The sequence below is a fragment of the Drosophila pseudoobscura genome, chromosome X (genome assembly GCF_009870125.1).
Source record: "Drosophila pseudoobscura strain MV-25-SWS-2005 chromosome X, UCI_Dpse_MV25, whole genome shotgun sequence".
Lineage (NCBI taxonomy): Eukaryota > Metazoa > Arthropoda > Insecta > Diptera > Drosophilidae > Drosophila > Drosophila pseudoobscura.
Genome location: NC_046683.1, coordinates 37,382,385 through 37,404,122, shown reverse-complemented (window position 1 = coordinate 37,404,122; position 21,738 = coordinate 37,382,385). Strand labels below are relative to the sequence as shown.

General features: G+C 48.0%; 1 long non-coding RNA gene across 1 annotated transcript; it reads right to left on the bottom strand.

Annotated features, from left to right (window-relative positions):
• Positions 1-13,708: 13,708 nt before the first annotated feature.
• On the bottom strand, positions 13,709-15,033 carry LOC117184765 (uncharacterized). The gene is made up of 3 exons (XR_004470210.1): positions 14,431-15,033; positions 13,916-14,075; positions 13,709-13,851 (listed from the first exon to the last, which is right to left on the bottom strand). It is a non-coding gene; the product is annotated as an uncharacterized lncRNA (long non-coding RNA).
• Between the last annotated feature and the right edge of the window lie 6,705 nt (positions 15,034-21,738).

The following is a 21,738-nucleotide window of genomic DNA, read 5'->3' as shown; positions in this document are numbered from 1 at the left end:
AAACAAAAAATCAGCCAACTCAAAGTGGCACCGTGGGAAAATATCTTTGAATACATTTCAATAGATAATTTTAAAAATATGGGCAATAAAATATTACGAACAATAAGAGTAGCGCTACTCAACCCGGTGACCCTAATTAAAAATGAAAAAGAAAAAGAAGCAATACTGTCTACATTACATGATGATCCCATACAAGGAGGACATACAGGCATAACAAAAACCTTGGCCAAGGTCAAAAGACATTATTTTTGGAAAGGTATGACTAAAGAAATAACCAATTACATACGAAAATGTCCAAAATGCCAAAAAGCTAAAGTAACCAAGCACACAATAACTCCATTGACTATTACAGAAACACCATACATGGCTTTTGATAGGGTGGATACGATCGGTCCACTTCCTAAATCAGAACAAGGAAATGAATATGCAGTCACCTTAATATGTGACCTAACATATTAGAAACAAAAGTGCAAATACAGTAGCTAAAGCTATTTTTGAAAATTGTATTCTAAAGTACGGTCCAATGAAGACGTTCATTACGGACATGGGAACAGAATATAAAAATTCAATAATTGAAGACTTATGTAAAAATCTAAACATCAAAAACATAACTTCTACTGCACATCATCACCAGACTGTAGGAACCGTGGAGCGAAGCCACAGAACATTTAACGAGTTCATACGCTCATACATCTCAGCTGACAAATCAGATTGGGATGTATGGCTGCAATACTTCGTATATTGTTTTAATACAACCCCCTCTATGGCACATGATTATTGTCCATATGAGCTAGTTTTCGGTAAGACTTCAAACTTACCAGTTCAATTTAATACTATAGATAGAATAGCACCTCTATATAACATAGATGATTACTCTAAACGAGCAAGGATTATGCTCGAGGAGCATAAAATTAAAAATAAACAGCTCTATGACTTAAAGTTAAAAGATTTAAATTTAGCTGTAGGAGATAAAGTTTTATTGAAAAATGAAACAGGACATAAGCTAGATTTTAAATATATAGGACCATATAGAGTAGAAAGTATCGGAGAAAGAGATAACGTCATAATCTCCGATAATAAAAACAAAACTCAGAAAGTACATAAGGATAGGTTAAAGATTTGCAATTATTAATAATTTTTTAGTATGGCCATACATAAATATAAACCATAAAAATATACTATTCTGCATTTATATTCAAATAACTTTTAAATTTTATCAATATTAATTAAAATTCAATATTCTAATAATTGACTAAAAAGAAAAAAATATATATATAAATTGTCTTTTTAAGAATACATAACTCGTATACATATATAGTAAAAGCTAAAAATAAAATAACTTCATTATATTACGTTATTTTTCAAAAGGAGGGAAGTATTAAAGTAAAGTAAAGTATTCATTATTTCGAATACCGTCTGTACCGACGGTACTTAAAGAATACACACTGTAACACTTTGTTTCAGTGTTTACGTAACAATAAAGTCCCAGACATTCTGGGTGATCGTATTACGATTCACTCAAGAATGCCTCGAGCGACCCAAGTGCAGCGTCAGCATGTTCCCATGACTTGACGGCACTAATATACATGCATACACACATATATCTTCCCTCGCGCTCTCGCTGCCAACAGCGCTGAGCATATTCACACATATACATATTAACATATAAGAGATAAGAACCCATAGTTCTGCCGCTCCGCTGCCGGCGTCACTGGCAGCGCAGCTCCGCGGCTTTTGGCTTACAAAAGCCCAAAAGACAATTGTAAAATTGAGAACATAAATCACAATAAAACAGATCGGAGGGTTGAGCCCCAGCGATCCAACAAAAAGGATTGAACATTTCGTTTTACAAACCATCGGCCCCACCCCGTCTTCGACGTAGCGACTGCGATAATGCCGACAATGCAATTCTGATGATTCCGCTGTTCTTCGTCGACCCAACATCGACCAGCAACATTGATTTCCTATTGCCGGTCAAGGAGTTGAGTTGAGTTGCTTTTTGACTGCCACTCGAAGCAGACGTGTTTTTCAAGCGGTCCGCTATACCGTCGTTCGAGTAAAGTAAAGTGATTTTTCCAAGTGGAAAATATATCAAAATTGCCGCGAGATCACGCGCTGTTCGCGAGTGAAATCGGGTGTTAATTTGGTGCAAAAACAGTGCAGCTATTTGCAAATTAATATTTGCAAAATAAACGCCAAAAAACAGCCACGTGCGGAACTTTAGTTCGTCAACAAGTGCGAATAGTTCGACAACAAGTCAGAATAGTTCGTCAGAAAGTTCGAAGCTTTGGTTCGAAGCTTTGGCTCGAGTGTAGGGGCGAGCTCGTCGTCGAGCGTTCGCACCCGCAGGTGGGGTCGGCCGAAGTCCTCAGCCGCCAAAAAGGGAGCCAAGAAGATCGGGCTTGGGATTGGGCTAACCTGAGAGCGGCCGATCCCAGCCGAGAGATCGCCGCCAACATCGCTCCCCTTTGAGCAGGCTCCATGCACCTCTGCCGCTGCCGCTGCCACCACCGCTGCCAGTACTTCTGCCGCCGCTGCCGCCACCGCTGCCACATGCCCGGCAACTAGCATTGTCGCGGCAGGCTACTCGGCCATCATAAAAATCATCGCAGAAATGTCTGCGATAAGGATGGCGGTGAGCGAGGCTGTCCTTAAGGGGCTGATGCCGCCAGAGGCCTCAATGGAAATCCTCGTCGCGACCAACCGGTACGACGAGTTGGTCATGGCCCTGGAGGAGAGGGCAAGGATGCCGCCTCCACCGAGACCCGCTGCTGCTGCCCACACGGGCACCACTGCCGTCACAACCGCTGCGTATGCGACAGCCTTCCCAGGCCTGCCCGCACCGAGCGCCGTCGCTGCACCGATCCCAAAGCCTAGGGATACCTGGTCTGCTCTAATAAAGAGCAAGAACCCGGAGCGAGTAAAGAAGACCGTGGTGCCGACTCTTGGAGGTTCGCGAACTGCAGAGCGGAGGAGCGATTATTCGCACCCCTTCAGTGAGCGAACTGAGGAAGGTAGTGGCCAGCAGCAAGTTCACCGAAGCAGGATTGGAGGTCAAGAAGAGGCCGGAGCCCAAGCCTCAGGTCGTGGTGTATGACGTGGACACGTCCATAACACCTAAAGAGTTCATGGAGGAGCTCTTCACAAAGAACCTGGAGGAGGCCATGACTGCCGCGGAGTTTAAAAAGTCGGTTCACCTGGGCAGTAAACCCTGGTCGGTCACCGACGGCGCCACGATCAACGTGACGCTAGAGGTCGACGCAAAGGCACAAGAGGCGTTGTGTACATCAAGTGGTTTAGATGCCGCTGCCGCTCCTTGGTCAGAACATACGCCTGCCACAGATGTGCAGGCTTCGACCACAAGGTGTCGTAATGTCGCCTAAAGGTGAACGTGTGCCACCGGTGTGGACAGAACGGCCACAACGTTGCACGGTGTCCCAACCCCGTGGACTGCCGCAACTGCCGCTTCAAGGGGTACCCTGCAGCACATTCCATGCTGTCAGCGGCGTGCCCGATCTACGGAGCGGTACTGGCGAGGGTGCAAGCTAGACATTAATGTTTAGCTTCATCCAAGCTAATTGTGGCCGTGGCCGAGCGGCTGTGATGGAACTCGGAGCCATCATGCGCAGCTCTGGCCGTCAGTTCGCACTGGTCCAGGAGCCGTACGTCGGAAAAGCTGCTATCATCGTCGACGAATCTTCGACGATTGACTTCGTCAATCTTCCTATGCTCCGTGTACTGCCAATTCGACACCGACTTGGCGCCGTACCTCAGGTACTTAGATGTGGTGCTGCTGCTGGGCAGCCGCACTCCTGTCATCTTTGGGCTCGACACGAACGCAGTATCCCCAGCGTGGTTTAGCAAGCTCTCCGAACACAATCGGGGGCAAGCTAACTATGCACGGGGTGAGCTGCTGTCTGAGTGGATAACCGAGATGAGAGCCGGCGTGCTCAATGAAGCCAGTCGGGTGTTTACATTCGATAACCGTAGAGGCCAAAGCGATATCGATGTGGTGACGACTGACCCGAACGACACAGTTGAGCCCATTGCTCCTGTGCCGTCATGGAAGCTTTCCAATGCGCGCTGGCGATTGTTCGAGGGGGAAGTGGTAAGGGAGATTGCCGAATTACCGGAAGACATCACCGAATCGCCGTTGGACAACCAAGTGTCTGCACTGCGCTCACTGCGACAGAGTGCTGGGACGCAGCACACCGATGGACTGCCGAACTACACTCCAAACGCCGAGAGGTCAGGAGACTGAGGCGAAGGCATGAGACCGACGCAGCAGAGGAACTTGTGCTAGCGTTGAGGATCTCCTCAGCGCAGTACAAGAAGCTCATCCTGAGATCGAAGGAAGACAACTGGCGACGCTTCGTGGGAGAGAACAGAGATGATCCATGGGGGCACGTCTACAGGATTTGCCGAGGCCGCAAAAAGAGCACGGAGATTGGATGCCTTCGAACGGGTGGTAGGCTGGTCGCAACATGGCGCGACTGTGCGGGTGTGCTCCTTCGCAACTTCTTTCCTGTTGCGGAGACGAATGCACACATTGCCATCCCGATCGAGGCTCCACCGGCCCTCGAAGCTTTCGAGGTTGATGCATGCGTCGCCAGGTTGAAGAGCAGACGCTCTCCCGGCATGGACGGCATCACAGGTGCCATTTGCAAGGCATTGTGGCGTGCCATCCCTCAGCACATGACAGCGATGTATTCCCGCTGCCTGGAGACAGGGTATTTCCCAACGGAATGGAAGCATCCCAGGGTGGTTCCACTCCTGAAGGGACCCGATAAGGACCGGACCGATCCTACCTCATATCGGGGTATCTGTCTGTTGCCAGTGCTGGGCAAAGTGCTTGAGGGCATCATGGTGAATCGTCTGAAGGACACCATTCCGGATGGTTGCAGATGGCAATTTGGCTTTCGCCAAGGACGTTGTGTGGAGGATGCTTGGAAACACGTCGTGAGTACTGTTTCGGCCAGCCGGTCGAAATACGTGCTCGGAGTCTTCGTGGATTTCAAGGGAGCCTTCGACAACATTGAGTGGAATGCTGCACTACGCCGCCTCCTTGAGCTGGGATGCCGAGAAGCAAGCTTGTGGCGAAGTTTCTTCTCCGGCCGGAGTGCGAGCATCGTCAGTAGGCATGGAGTAGCCACTGTTCCGGTGACAAGAGGTTGCCCGCAGGGGTCCATAAGTGGTCCATTTATATGGAACATCTTAATGGACGTGTTGCTCCAGCGCTTAGAGCCCCTTGGTGCGCTCAGCGCGTATGCTGACGACTTGCTCCTCCTCATCGAAGGGAATGCCCGATCAGAGCTCGAACTAAAAGGAGGCGCTTGGGGAGTTGAAGTCGGCGTTGCCGTTTCAACCAGCAAGACGGCGATCATGCTGCTCAAAGGCATACTTAGACGGCCGCCAGTGGTACGGTTTGCTGGAGCAAGCCTGCCATATAAGCGCAAGTATCGGTACCTAGGCATCACGGTCGGCGAGCGGTTGAGTTTTCTCCCGCACATCACGGGCTTGCGTGATAAGCTGACCGGAGTCGTAGGGGCATTGTCGCGCGTACTGCGGGTCGACTGGGGACTCAGTCCCCGCGCAAAGCGGACAATATATGCCGGACTCATGGTGCCCTGTGCACTATTTGGTGCCTTGGTTTGGTCTGTCGTGACGACGACGCAAGTGGTTGCCAGGAGGCATCTGCTTGCGTGCCAAAGGATCGTCCTGATTGGATGCCTACCGGTATGCCGAACAGTGTCCACCATAGCGCTGCAAGTACTAGCTGGAGCCCCCCCGTTTGATCTGGTTGCCAGACGTCTGGCAATCAGCTTCAAACTAAAGCGTGACTACCCGCTGGAGGAGAGCGATTGGCTGTACGGCGAAGATTTGGCAAATCTTAGCTGGAAGCAGAAGATGGCGCGACTAGACGAAGACCTGTTGTGCGAGTGGCAACGCAGATGGGATGATGGTGACTTCCCAGGACGGGTGACGCACCGCTTCATCCCGAACGCAGGCTTCGTCTACAGCGAACGAAGGTTTGGCTTCACGCTGCGCGCTGGGTTCCTGCTGACGGGCCACGGATCGCTCAATGCATTTCTGCATGGAAGAAGCCTTAGCGACACGCCAGCATGTCTATGCGGCGCAGAACGCGAGGATTGGCAGCACTTCCTATGTGCTTGTCCCCTCTATACAGACTTGCGTGAGCTCGATAGACTTGGAGTGCAGTACACGGATGGCGACTGGATCTTCTCCGATGTGACGGCTTCTCAGGAGAGTTTGCGGACTCTCGACAGGTTCGCCGGACTGGCGTTCTCCAGGCGACAGCAGCTGCTGAATGCGCAAGCGGCGCACGGGCTGGGTGGATTCCCTATCCAGGCCGGTCGGGGCTAAAAGGGAGGATCGAGCTGAGTCCTTAAGATCGGTACCACGGGTTGTGCAGTTCCAAGGCTGCACATTGAGGTCGGCCCCCTAGTGGGAGTATCGTGGTGGCTGTGGTTGATACCCAAACGTTACGCGGGGAGAGCCGCTCTCAACCGGGTGCCGAGACCCATAGATCGGAAGACGTGTTAGATACACCTCGCCCCTCACCAAGGGGGATTGTATGCCCGACCAGGATACTTTCAATTGGTACCAGAAGAGTCGCTATGTACATAGCTATAGCTTCTTTTTAGGGGCGCTAACTGGTGCATTGTACCAGGTTCCTGCGTATGTAGCGGTGGTGCGTGATGGCGTGATATATGTAAATATATCGCAATAATCGACGCTAAGCTGCAAATAAACATTAGACGCCGTGGTTGAAATCCCTCCCTGAGGAGCCGCCACGTAAAATAAAGCTGAGAGATCAGATTCATTCTGCCGGTCAAGGAGTTGAGTTGAGTTGCTTTTTGACTGCCACTCGAAGCAGACATGTTTTTCAAGCGGTCCGCTATACCGTCGTTCGAGTAAAGTAAAGTGATTTTTCCAAGTGGAAAATATATCAAAATTGCCGCGAGATCACGCGCTGTTCGCGAGTGAAATCGGGTGTTAATTTGGTGCAAAAACAGTGCAGCTATTTGCAAATTAATATTTGCAAAATAAACGCCAAAAAACAGCCACGTGCGGAACTTTAGTTCGTCCACAAGTGCGAATAGTTCGACAACAAGTCAGAATAGTTCGTCAGCAAGTTCGAAGCTTTGGTTCGAAGCTTTGGCTCGAGTGTAGGGGCGAGCTCGAGCGTTCGCACCCGCAGGTGGGGTCGGCCGAAGTCCTCAGCCGCCAAAAAGGGAGCCAAGAAGATCGGGCTTGGGATTGGGCTAACCGGAGAGCGGCCGATCCCAGCCGAGAGATCGCCGCCAACATCGCTCCCCGTTGAGCAGGCTCCATGCACCTCTGCCGCTCCCGCTGCCACCACCGCTGCCAGTACTTCTGCCGCCGCTGCCGCCACCGCTGCCCCCACCGCTGCCACATGCCCGGCAACTGCCATTGTCGCGGCAGGCTACTCGGCCATCATAAAAATCATCGCAGAAATGTCTGCGATAAGGATGGCGGTGAGCGAGGCTGTCCTTAATGGGCTGATGCCGCCAGAGGCCTCAATGGAAATCCTCGTCGCGACCAACCGGTACGACGAGTTGGTCATGGCCCTGGAGGAGAGGGCAAGGATGCCGCCTCCACCGAGACCCGCTGCTGCTGCCCACACGGGCACCACTGCCGTCACAACCGCTGCGTATGCGACAGCCTTCCCAGGCCTGCCCGCACCGAGCGCCGTCGCTGCACCGATCCCAAAGCCTAGGGATACCTGGTCTGCTCAAATAAAGAGCAAGAACCCGGAGGAGACCAGCAAGGAGCTTGTAGAGCGAGTAAAGAAGACCGTGGTGCCGACTCTTGGAGTCCGCGTCAGCGAGGTTCGCGAGCTGAAGAGCGGAGCAGCGATTATTCGCACCCCTTCAGTGAGCGAACTGAGGAAGGTAGTGGCCAGCAGCAAGTTCACCGAAGCAGGATTGGAGGTCAAGAAGAGACCGGAGACCAAGCCTCAGGTCGTGGTGTATGACGTGGACACGTCCATAACACCTGAAGAGTTCATGGAGGAGCTCTTCACAAAGAACCTGGAGGAGGCCATGACTGCCGCGGAGTTTAAAAAGTCGGTTCACCTGGGCAGTAAACCCTGGTCGGTCACCGACGGCGCCACGATCAACGTGACGCTAGAGGTCGACGCAAAGGCACAAGAGGCGTTGCACGAATGCGTGTACATCAAGTGGTTTAGATGCCGCTGCCGCTCCTTGGTCAGAACATACGCCTGCCACAGATGTGCAGGCTTCGACCACAAGGTGTCGTAATGTCGCCTAAAGGAGAACGTGTGCCACCGGTGTGGACAGAACGGCCACAACGTTGCACGGTGTCCCAACCCCGTGGACTGCCGCAACTGCCGCTTCAAGGGGTACCCTGCAGCACATTCCATGCTGTCAGCGGCGTGCCCGATCTACGGAGCGGTACTGGCGAGGGTGCAAGCTAGACATTAATGTTTAGCTTCATCCAAGCTAATTGTGGCCGTGGCCGAGCGGCTGTGATGGAACTCGGAGCCATCATGCGCAGCTCTGGCCGTCAGTTCGCACTGGTCCAGGAGCCGTACGTCGATGGAGCAGGGCGGATTACCGGCCTTCCTTCTGGAATGCGAGTTTTCCAGGACCGCCGAGGAAAAGCTGCTATCATCGTCGACGAACCGGACGCCATCTGCATGCCACCCTTACCACGGATTTTGGAGTATGCGTCAGAGTTACGGGAAGATTCGGCTCAATCTTCCTATGCTCCGTGTACTGCCAATTCGACACCGACTTGGCGCCGTACCTCAGGTACTTACTGCTGCTGGGCAGCCGCACTCCTGTCATCTTTGGGCTCGACACGAACGCAGTATCCCCAGCGTGGTTTAGCAAGCTCTCCGAACACAATCGGGGGCAAGCTAACTATGCACGGGATGAGCTGCTGTCTGAGTGGATAACCGAGATGAGAGCCGGCGTGCTCAATGAAGCCAGTCGGGTGTTTACATTCGATAGCCGTAGAGGCCAAAGCGATATCGATGTGACAATCGTCAACCAAGCTGCGACTATGTGGGCCACATACGATTGGGAAGTGAAGGAATGGGACACCAGCGATCACAACATGATCCATGTTGTGGTGGCGATTGAGCCGAACGACACAGTTGTGCCCATTGCTCCTGTGCCGTCATGGAAGCTTTCCAATGCGCGCTGGCGATTGTTCGAGGGGGAAGTGGTAAGGGAGATTGCCGAATTACCGGAAGACATCACCGAATCGCCGTTGGACAACCAAGTGTCTGCACTGCGCTCTGTAGAGTGCTGGGACGCAGCACACCGAGAGCCGCGAGAAAAGTAGTTTGGTGGACTGCCGAACTACACTCCAAACGCCGAGAGGTCAGGAGACTGAGGCGAAGGCTCCAGGACACTCGTCGGCACGAGACCGACGCAGCAGAGGAACTTGTGCTCGCGTTGAGGATCTCCTCAGCGCAGTACAAGAAGCTCATCCTGAGATCGAAGAAGACAACTGGCGACGCTTCGTGGGAGAGAACAGAGATGATCCATGGGGGCACGTCTACAGGATTTGCCGAGGCCGCAAAAAGAGCACGGAGATTGGATGCCTTCGAACTGATGGTAGGCTGGTCGCAACATGGCGTAACTTCTTTCCTGTTGCGGAGACGAATGCATACATTGCCATCCCGATCGAGGCTCCACCGGCCCTCGAAGCTTTCGAGGTTGATGCATGCGTCGCCAGGTTGAAGAGCAGACGCTCTCCCGGCATGGACGGCATCACAGGTGCCATTTGCAAGGCATTGTGGCGTGCCATCCCTCAGCACATGACAGCGATGTATTCCCGCTGCCTGGAGACAGGGTATTTCCCAACGGAATGGAAGCATCCCAGGGTGGTTCCACTCCTGAAGGGACCCGATAAGGACCGGACCGATCCTACCTCATATCGGGGTATCTGTCTGTTGCCAGTGCTGGGCAAAGTGCTTGAGGGCATCATGGTGAATCGTCTGAAGGACACCATTCCGGATGGTTGCAGATGGCAATTTGGCTTTCGCCAAGGACGTTGTGTGGAGGATGCTTGGAAACACGTCGTGAGTACTGTTTCGGCCAGCCGGTCGAAATACGGCTGACGACTTGCTCCTCCTCATCGAAGGGAATGCCCGATCAGAGCTCGAACAAAAAGGAGGTGAGTTAATGTCCATCGTAGGCGCTTGGGGAGTTTAAGTCGGGGAGATCATGCTGCTCAAAGGCATACTTAGACGGCCGCCAGTGGTACGGTAAGTATCGCAAGTAAGCGCAAGTATCGGTACCTAGGCATCACGGTCGGCGAGCGGTTGAGTTTTCTCCCGCACATCACGGGCTTGCGTGATAAGCTGACCGGAGTCGTAGGGGCATTGTCGCGCGTACTGCGGGTCGACTGGGGTCTCAGTCCCCGCATAAAGCGGACTATATATGCCGGACTCATGGTGCCTCGGTTTGGTCTGTCGTGGACACGACACAAGTGGTTGCCAGGAGGCATCTGCTTGCGTGCCAAAGGATTATCCTGATTAGATGCCTGCCGGTATGCCGAACAGTGTCCACCATGGAGTCCCTCCGTTTGATCTGGTTGCCAGAGGCCTGGCAATCAGCTTCAAACTAAAGCGTAACTACCCGCTGGAGGAGAGTGATTGGCTGTACGGCGAAGATTTGGCAAATCTTAGCTGGAAGCAGAAGATGGCGACTAGACGACGGCCTGTTGTGCGAGTGGCACGGCCTGGAGTGCAGTACACGGATGGCGACTGGACCATCTCCGAAATGATGGCTTCTCAGGAGAGAATGCGGACTCTCGACAGGTTCGCCGGATTGGCGTTCTCCAGGCGACAGCAGCTGCTGAACGTGCAAGGGGCGCACGGGCTGGGTTGATTCCCTATCCAGGCCAGTCGTGGCTAAAGAGGGCGATCGAGCTGAGTCCTTAAGGTCGGTACCACGGGTTGTGCAGTTCCAAAGCTGCACATTGAGGTCGGCCCCCTAGTGGGAGTATCGTGGTGGCTGTGGTTGATACCCAAACGTTACGCGGGGAGAGCCGCTAGGCTCCTCGTGGAGTTGCGCTCTCAACCGGGTGCCGAGACCCATAGATCGGAAGACGTGTTAGATACACCTCGCCCCTCACCAAGGGGGATTGTATGCCCGACCATGGTACCAGAAGAGTCGCTATGTACATAGCTATAGCTTCTTTTTAGGGGCGCTAACTGGCGCATTGTACCAGGTTCCTGCGTATGTAGCGGTGGTGCGTGATGGCGTGATATATGTAAATATATCGCACTAATCGAGGCTAAGCTGCAAATAAACATTAGACGCCGTGGTTGAAATCCCTCCCTGAGGAACCGCCACGTAAAATAAAGCTGAGAGATCAGATTCATTCTGCCGGTCAATGACTACAAATTCGCCGCCGCCTACAACAATTCTGATGACCCCAACAATTCGGCCGCTGCCGAAGTTCCTCTGCCGAGATCATCGATAGGTTTCTTTAAGAACTATAATTCTAGATTTACATTCACAGTCAGTCACATTCTGATATTCAATAAAAGCACATCGCTAAAAAGTGAACAGAATAAAAAATAATCTTTTATTTTGTCCTTCCAACGAGGATAAAATTAACTGGCGCCCGAGCAGTGAACAGCACAACAAAAAGTTTAGTACGTTCGTCGGTCTCACAATATTTCGTAAAGAAAACGAGGGGGAACGTTGTGAGTTGCTGCGGACACCGCAACTCTACAGTTATACCCGATACTAAGTAAGTATGGCTCTCCTCCGGCAGACGCCGCTAAAATGAAACGACACGACAAAGAGTGCGTGCGAGGGAGACAGAAAATCAGTCTGAACGTGATTAATAGCTTAATATAATACCTATCTACGATAAATAAATATAGTTTCTACTTAAAAAAAATAAGAAGTTACGACCGAATATGTTGTGCATAATATTTGTCCAAATACTTATGCCGATGCGTGTAATAAATTTGTTCCTTATTTGACCTTGAATTTACTCATTATCAAATGAGTTGCTGCGCAGACCGCAACTCTACATTTATACCCGATACTTAGTCAGTATGGCTCTCCTCCGGCAGAGGCCGCTAATATTAAACGACACGACAAAGAGTGCGTGCGAGAGAGACAGAAAATCAGTCTGAGCGTGACGTCGGGCGCTGCGTAGCCACTGCATATTGATTTCTTGCTTTTGGCTATAAAAATTATCCGATCTGATCCAGATTCAGCAATCTGATAGATATGGTGATTATCTATGATTCTGATTTTTAGTTATCTCGAATCTGCAATATTGTGGATGCTACAGATTTTCGTCCTTTGTGTGGGCGGAAGGGGGTGGGGCGAAATGTTGAGATATACGTTTTATAGTGAGATCTAACAGAAGTGCGGATACCAAATTTGGTTACTCTAGCCTTAACAGTCTCTGAGATTTGTGAATGCCCCAGAATTTCGTCCTTTGCGTGGTCGAAAGGCTGCGTGGCGAAATTTTCACGCAAAAGGGTCAAGATCCGATATCGCAGTATTGTGGATACCAAATTTGTTTGCTCTGGCTCTTATAGATTCTGAGATCCTTGAACTCATATTTTGCAATTGGCAAAACCGACCATGAAACATGTGTGTTAGAGAGAGACGGAGGGAGAAAGAATGAAATTGTTTTCTTGATGCTGGCTATAATATATAATACGATCCAATTCAGATTCTGCAGTCTAAAAGATATGGTCATTCTCTACGATTCTGCGTTTTTGGTGTTATCGTATCTTTAAAAATGTGGATGCCACAGATTTTCGTCCTTTGTGGGGGCGGAAGTGGGCTGGGCAAAGTTTTGAAATATTTTTGTAGCAGTGACATATCACAGAAGTCTGGATCCAAAACATCGTTGCGCTAGCTCTTATAGTCTTTGAGCACTAGGCGCTGAAGGGGACGGACAGACGGACAGACGGACGGACGGACAGACAGACAGGGCTCAATCGACTCGGCTATTGATGCTGGTCAAGAATATATATACTTTATAGGGTCGGAAACGATTCCTTCTGGACGTTACACACATCCACTTTTACCACAAATCTAATATACCCCAATACTCATTGTGAGTATCGGGTAAATTGACACCCGCAGTAAAATGTATCCTTTGCGTAGGTCTAACGATAATTATAGAATACAAAATTTTACCTCCTACCTCATTGTCAAATCATATATAAGGCTCTGTTTTAAGATTAAAATTTAGTTTGAATTTACAACTCAACTCGCAAATGTCTAGACTTTTCTTTTAAGGTCTTAGCAACATTTGTAACAGTGACATATCACAGGAGTCTGGATACAACATTTGGTTGCTCTAGCTCATGTAGTCTCCCTCTAGTAATGGGGGTCCCGATTGAACATGCCCGAAATACTTGTTTGGCTGGTTCCTACATGGGTACTTTCCGAACTAACCCTATGGTAAACGAACGCCGAACCACTCAAAGAAGAGACAACAAATGTTGCTCTGTATACTTTACAAGCCACCGCGCACCAGCCACCGAAGAAACGAAAAAGGATGAGAGGAAAGTGTATGGGTAGCAGCAAATACTATACAATATTGGTATTGTATAGTCTTTGGTACCATTTTGTTCCGCAATAAAAAATATGTTTAATTTTTAATATGAAATTAATTTAATATGAATATTGAGGATATATGTATATGTATGTATTATGTACTACAATTTAAGCTTTTTGCCATCACTTTTTTCCAATCTGGCCTTCCGTTCCTGAGCATACTGGAAATATTTTTGAGTTGTATGGTCGTAGTCCTGATCCTCGAGCGCAAGCTTCTGTTTAAATGCACCTGTAGACAATATAAAAAATATGAAAAATTAGGTAATTACACAAGCTAAAATAGTAAAACTTACTTCTTAGTGCTAAAGTGGTTCGAAGTCCTCTTACACACTTTTTGGATTCTGTCCCACGCCAGGAGAAAAACTTCGCCACATCATTGCTTGTAATCTGTCGCCAGGAGCTCCTTATAAGCTTATAAAACGTTTTTTCATTGATAGCGATTAATTCCTTGATCTTGAGAAAAAAAAAGAGATTAATCAAAAGATTTACACAGAATAAAAAGCAAGGCATTGCCTGCCATATGGCTGACATTATTAGCAGACAGCCACTTCGCTAACCGATTATTAAAGTCAGTTTAACTGGAATGTTCAGTGAATGGAAATTTATTATTTTCCGCATTTTCAGTAAACTGGAATGCATTACTTTCGCCAGATAATGCATTTTGTTGGTGTTCGGGTTCCGAAATATTTTGCCTATAATTCGATTTAACCTAAAAATCTCCAGTAGCTCTTTGCACATGTCAAGCCTCTCCGATATATGTTCGGCTTTTTCTTTTGGAGGACATTTTCTTTATTAATAATGTACTTACCTATTGGTAGAAATTTCTAGTAAATGCGTAAGAGATTGTAGATTTTCTAACTTTGCACTGCACAGTTCGACGAAAATAATTGAAATGCCGGCGCAAGGAACGCACGCTTTATTTGCACTTGTTTCTAATGCTGGACACATGTAGCAAAAGAAAAACACGAATGACTTCTCGACCACTATTCTGTCGAAGGAAGCTTGCCGGACCGGCAGCACAGTCGCAGCGCACTTTCCTAATGTAAAACTCCCGCTTGCGCACTCGTTTGCGAGCGTTTTGCGACCCAAGAATTAGAGCTCATTTTTGTCTCGCTTGCGACCTCGTTTGCGTGAGTTTTGCGATACAAAACCATATCGTACATGCAAAAGGCATGTTTGTTAGTTTGCTGGGATATACCACTATACTAATTTTAAGTATCGGGTATAAGAGCATGCACCCTCGTTCTCTCTATGAACAGCAGACTTCGTTTCTTTTCGTTTCGGTTTACCGTTTAGCGTTTTACGTTGAGCTGTTCGTGAGACTCTTTCTTATCGAACATCGCACAAAGAGAGATACGAGTGACGCTGGCACAGACCGATTGGCTAAAAAAGTCAACGAATCATTTTTCATAGAGATCGGTTGTGTCGCGCTTGTGCAAAGTTGTTTTCTTTATTCTGCTTTAGCAGAGCATGCTCTTGTGTGCTAAAAATAGCATATGTACATCATAAATTCGGGTGCTGCTTCGTGCGGTATCGGCAATTGGGCAAAAACAAAAAACACATTTGTGAACGTTTTTGCAACTGTATTCACTGCCCTTCGGGCAAGACATTCCCCTCACTCTGCGCACAGCCGCACAAGAGGGGCAATAAAAACTTCGCTTATCAGCTAAGGTGATCTCTCCCTGCTCCATTTCTTTAATATTGGTAAATTGAAGAATATACATAACTATAGAATGAATGAAAACATTTTATCTGACTCTCGGCTTAGAAATAAGCGGACTGATCATGAGAGAATGCTTCTAATATCAGGCAAATTACCTTCTGAGATTCGTTCTGAGTACCGTTCAGAGGCAGAACGCTCTACATCCACAGAAACCACAACAACAGTAACATTCACTAGTGCCACCAACAACACCACCTACACCATGGCAACTGCTACAATAAGCAGTATCTGCCCTGCATTAAGCTTTGATAGCCAAGAAAACTCCATATCCACATGCCCCGACGACACTGAGGCAAAAACACTTCGCACTGCTGCCGAACGACTTCTGGATGCTCAAAAACGGAGAACGGGCAAAAGAAAAAATGATCAGACTTTGTCATCCTATCCTAAATCTAAACGAGGGAGCGGCGGCCGGTACCTGGGCGTGTCCCCCACTACAAGCCAACAGGCAACCACCAACAACAGATTTGCCATTCTTGACACGATCATCCCAAGTGATAGTAATAATGAGGAAGTTCGGATGAATGTAGATGCAGACGCTGGAAATGACCAAATAGATGAACACCTTTATGAAGCAGTTAATACAGACCAGTGTCTTCAAGGTGAATCAACGAGCTCTGGTAATCAGCTTAAAGGCCCTCCAAAACCACCACAAATAGCTGTCAATATTAGCAACTTAAATGACTTATTTGATGTCATAAAGGACGTTGCAAACTTGAATAACGTTGTCGTCAAAGCTAACCAGGGGGAAACGGTCAGAATCCTCCCCAAAGACTGTGATACCTATAGAGCAATTGTGGATCGTTTCGATGCCATTGGAATAGAATTCCACACATACCAATTGCAGACTGAAAAGCCTCATAGAATTGTTGTAAGAGACCTACATCATAGCACCCTAAACAATGATATTACCGCCGGATTTAAAAAGTTGGGCTTCGAGGTCCTTCACATCCATAATCCTAGCTCAAGGACGAAATTTACCAAGGCAAGACCCTTTGCTGCCAAAAAATAAGGATAGAAAGGATGCGAAAATCCACAGAGATTGCTCAATGTCGTCGATGCCAGGATTTCGGCCACACAGCCAAATACTGCCGCCGGCATCACAACTGTGCCAGATGCGGTGAAAATCACCAAACCTCACAATGCACACGCCCCCTAGATACACAGCCAACCTGCGTTCACTGTTCTGGAAGCCATATGGCCAGTTATAAAGACCAACAATACAGCAGCACCAGCGAAATATTGTTCAGCACCAACCTTTGGTAGGCACTAGAAGTAATACAGGAGCCTCCTATGCTGCCGTAGCAAATGGTAATTCAAATGCAATACCTGCTACACCTGCTCAGCGTCGTTTTCATAGTCTACAAGCGCATCAGCCGCAAGGATTGAATAACCAGCAACAGAATTCATATCAAGTTCAGGCACTGCTACAACAACAGCAGACACAATTTCAACAATGGCAACAACAGCTCCAACAGCAGCAGCAGCAGCAGCAGTTTCTTATGTGGCTACAGCAACAGCAGCAAGAACAGCAGCAGCATAATAGTCAAGCCAATCAACGCCTTGAAAAACTCGAAAAAATGGTTTTTGAATTGGCCAACACGATTAAGCAATGGGCTGGATCTAATCTTCAGCTCCAGAACAACGTTTCAGCATCTCAATGAACCCACTAAAGGTTCTCATCTGGAATGCTAACGGCATTTCACGGAAAGCAAAAGAGGTTGAGCTCTTCGCGCACAAGAATAGCGTTGACATTCTTCTTTTGACGGAGATCAGAATTAAAAGAGGGGCAGCTGTTAAAATACATGGATATGCCTTCTATCCAGCCTTCAAGCCATCGCGGAATAATAATACCGTTGGTGGTGTTGCGGTTTTAGTTAAGACTTCGCTTCGTCATTTTCCACAAAGGGTCATTGAGACACGCAGCATGCAAATGTCAGCAGTAAAAGTAGCCACAGGACTGGGCGATGTGGAGTTCAGCGCCATTTACTGCCCTCCCAGAGTCAGGATTGAGGAAAGACATTACATTGATGCACTCCGTGCTTGCGGGCAAAGGTATTTGGTTGGTGGTGACTGGAATGCCCGACACTGGCTGTGGGGAGACACTTACAATTCCCCTAGGGGGCGAGAGCTAGCGGAAGCCATCTCTGCTACTGGCGCTAGGATCCTTGCAACTGGATCACCAACCAGGTACCCATATGTACTCAATCACACGCCGTCCTGCATAGACTTCGCAGTACATCATGGTATTCCGGATTCTCGAGCAACAATAAGTCAGAGCTGGGATCTGGACTCCGACCATCTGGCCTTAGTCATCAGCATTAAAACAGATGGCATTATAGAAAATCCAAGCCCTCATCTAGTCACCAAGCACACTGACCTGCTCGCATTTAGGCAACATTTGGAGAGGTCTATTCAACTGAACGTCTCGCTAAACTCTGAGGAAGATATCGAGATGGCTGTAGATAACATCACAGAGAGTATACACATGGCTGCAGCTGCCTCAACGCCCTCGCATCCTCCGACAAGCGCCGCCTATGGAATAGTCCTTACAAGAGAGGCCAGAGAGCTTTTGTTACAAAAAAGGAGACTTCGAAGACGCGCAATCCGATCTCAAGACCCATGGGACCGAATTCTATGGAACCGGACTACCAAGCAACTTCGAAACACCCTGAGAGAACTTCGAAGCAACTTCTTTGAACAAAAGCTTGCTTCCATGGATTACACCGTGGATGCTGGATATTCGCTTTGGAAGACCACTAAGTCTCTTAAGAGACAACCGTTCAGACAGATTCCCATCCGGTGTCCCAACGGTGAACTTGCTAGAAACGAAGAAGAGCAGGCCAATTCGTTTGTACATCATTTAGGGGACAGGTTCACCCATTACCAATTCGCCACGGAGGCGCAGTACAAAGAGACAAAATATAGTCTGCAAACACCTCTACAAATGGCCTTACCCATTAAACCAGCCAGGGCTGAGGAGATTGTTGAAGTCATCAAGTCCCTACCGAGGAAGAAGGCTCCTGGCATTGACAGAGTGTGCAATTCCACACTGAAAGCATTGCCTCCTCGGGCGATACTCTACATAGTGCTCATCTTTAACGCCATGTTAAGGATGCAGTTTTTCCCTAAGCAGTGGAAGATAGCAACAATCCTGATGATCCATAAGCCTGGAAAACCGGAGGACGACCCTGAGTCGTATCGGCCAATAAGTCTCTTGTCTTCCTTATCGAAGGTCTGGGAAAGGCTTCTTGCCAATCGTCTTGGTGGGATCATCAAGGAACGCGGTATCTTGCCGGATCATCAGTTTGGCTTTCGGGAGGGACACGGCACAGTGGAGCAAGTCCACAGATTGGCAGGACACATCCTACAGGCCTATGATGATCTAGAATACTGCAATGCAGCAAGCCTTCGATAGAGTTTGGCATATCGGCCTACTGAGCAAAATTAAAAAACTGTTCCCAGCACCATACTACGGTGTCCTACGATCATACTTGGAAGGACGTCAGTTTATGGTCAGGTTCAGGAACACACATTCAACACCTTGCCAAATGAGAGCTGGAGCTGCTTTACTCTATCTATACTGCAGATCTACCCTCCCCAAGCGAGCAACATATGGAGGCCCCCCGTAAGGCTCTGCTTGCTACCTATGCGGACGATATAGCACTGCTCTACAGCTCCAAGTGCCGCCTTGAGGCAGCAGATGGTCTCCAAGAGTACCTCTACTCTCTGGCAGCTTGGTGCAAAAGATGGAATTTAAAAGTCAACCCACTGAAGACCACCAATCCTTGCTTCACCCTGAAAGCGCTCATAGACCACACCCCACCCATAAAGCTTGAAGGCGTAACTTTGGACCAACCAAAGCAAGCAAAGTATCTCGGTATCACCCTTGATAAGCGTCTTACTTTTGGTCCACACGAGCTACGGCTCGTAAATGTGGGCAAAGAATGCAGCAATTGCGGTGGCTGATTAACAGAAGAAGCACCATGTCACTGAGAGCCAAAAGAGCAGTTTATGTACACTGTGTAGCCCCGATCTGGCTATACGGTGTGCAGATTTGGGTTATAGCTGCCAAATCGAACTATAAACGGATACAGGTCTTGCAGAATCGCGCCATGAGGCAAATAACGAACTGCCCTTGGTACGTGCGCGGCTCCACCCTACATCGGGATTTGAATCTGCATACAGTAGAGGAGCAGATTGGAAGGCATACCAGCAGATACAGTGACAGGCTAATTAGACACCATAGTATGCTCGCCAGACGATTACTACCTGCCAGGCCTTTGAGGCGGTTGAAGAGATTGGGTTTTGCCAAAACTATTGGCCAACTCTAAGTTTCCCTCCCAATATTATAATATTACTTTTTTTTTATTATTACTATATACTATACTATATTATATCTCTATAAGTCCTCTTGCATAAAGCAATAGGTTTGGTCTCCTTAATACTATTTACCTGTGTTGTTAAGATACGATATATGCAATGTACGGATTCAACGCTTAATAAATAAATAAATTAAAAAAAAAAAGTCAGTATGGCTACATTAAACGACAAAGAGTGCGTGCGGAGAGGCAGAAAATCAGTGAGCTCTCTACAGTGACCAAAAAGAAATAGTCTTGTAACAGTGAGTTCTACAGTGAAAAACGAGGGGGAACGTTGTGAGTTGCTGCGGACACCGCAACTCTAAGGTTATACCCGATACTAAGTCAGTATGGCTCTCCTCCGGCAGATGGCGCTAATATTTAACGACACGACAAAGAGTGCGTGCGAGAGAGACAGAAAATCAGTCTGAGCGTGACGTCGGGCGCTGCGTAGCCACTGCAAATTGATTTGTTCCTTTTGGCAAAAAAAATGGTCTGATCTGATCCAGATTCAGCAATCTAATAGATATGGTCATTATCTATGATTCTGCGTTTTTAGTTTTCTCAAATCTGCAATATTGTGGATGCAACAGATTTTCGTCCTTTGTGGGGGCGGATGGGGGTGGGGCGAAATTTTGAGATATACGTTTTATAGTGACATCTTAAAGGAGTGTGTGCACCAAATTTGGTTACTCTAGCCTTAATAGTCTCTGAGATTTGTGGTTGCCTCAGATTTTCGTCCTTTGCGGGGGCGGAAGGGGGTGTGGCGAAATTTGGACAGGAAACGGTCAAGGTCCGATATCACAGGAGTGTGGATACCAAATTTGGTTGCTCTGGCTTTTATAGGTTCTGAGATCCTTGAACTCATATTTTGCAATTGGCAAAACCGACCATGAAACCTGTGTGTTAGAGTGAGACAGAGCGAGAAAGAGTGATATTGTTTTCGTGATTCTGGCTGTAATAATTATACGATCTGGTTCAGATTTTGCACTCTAGAAGATATAGTCATCTTCTATGATTCTGCGTTTTTAGTTTTCTCGTATCTTTAAAATTGTGGATGCCACAGATTTTCGCCCTTTGTGGGGGCGGAAGTGGGCGGGGCAAAGTTTTGAAATATTTTTGGAGCAGTGACATATCACAGAAGTCTGGATCCAAAACATCGTTGCTCTAGCTCTTAAAGTCTTTGAGCATTAGGCGCTGAAGGGGACGGACAGACGGACAGACGGACGGACGGACAGACAGACAGGGCTCAATCGACTCGGCTATTGATGCTGATCAAGAATATATATACTTTATAGGGTCGGAAACGATTCCTTCTGGACGTTACACACATCCACTTTTACCACAAATCTAATATACCCCAATACTCATTTTGAGTATCGGGTATAATTACAAAAAGTTTTGTAACAGTGAGAGCTTTACCAGATAGTTTCAATAGTCTCCGAGATTGATTTTCGTCCTTTGCGGGGGCGGGAAGGGGTGTGGCGAAAAAAACAAACTCGACAAGGTCCGGTTTCACAGGAGATTGGATTAAAAATTTGGTTGCTCTAGCTCTTGCAGTCCCTGAGATCTAGGCGCTAATGTTTTATGCTAAGCAAAGCCGCCTATGATACGTGTGTGTTAGAGAGAGACAGTCTGCATATGTATCATTCTTTACGATTCTCCGTTTTTTGTTTTCTTGTATCTATGAAATTGTGGATGCCACAGATTTTCGCCCTTTGTGTGGGCGGCGAAAAGTTTTGAAATATAAAATGTCTTATATTCTTTGAGCACTAGGCGGTAATAGGGACGGACAGACGGACAGACAGACGGACGGACCGACGGACAGGGCTCAATCGAGTCGGCTATTGATGCTGATCAAGAATATATATACTTTATGGGGTCGGAAACGATTCCTTCTGGACGTTACACACTTCCATTTTCACCACAAATCTAATATACCCCAATATTCATTTTGAGTATCGGGTATAAAAAAGTGCATACATTTTTTACATTTAATTCATTTGACAATAAATCAGTATGCGGAGTAAAA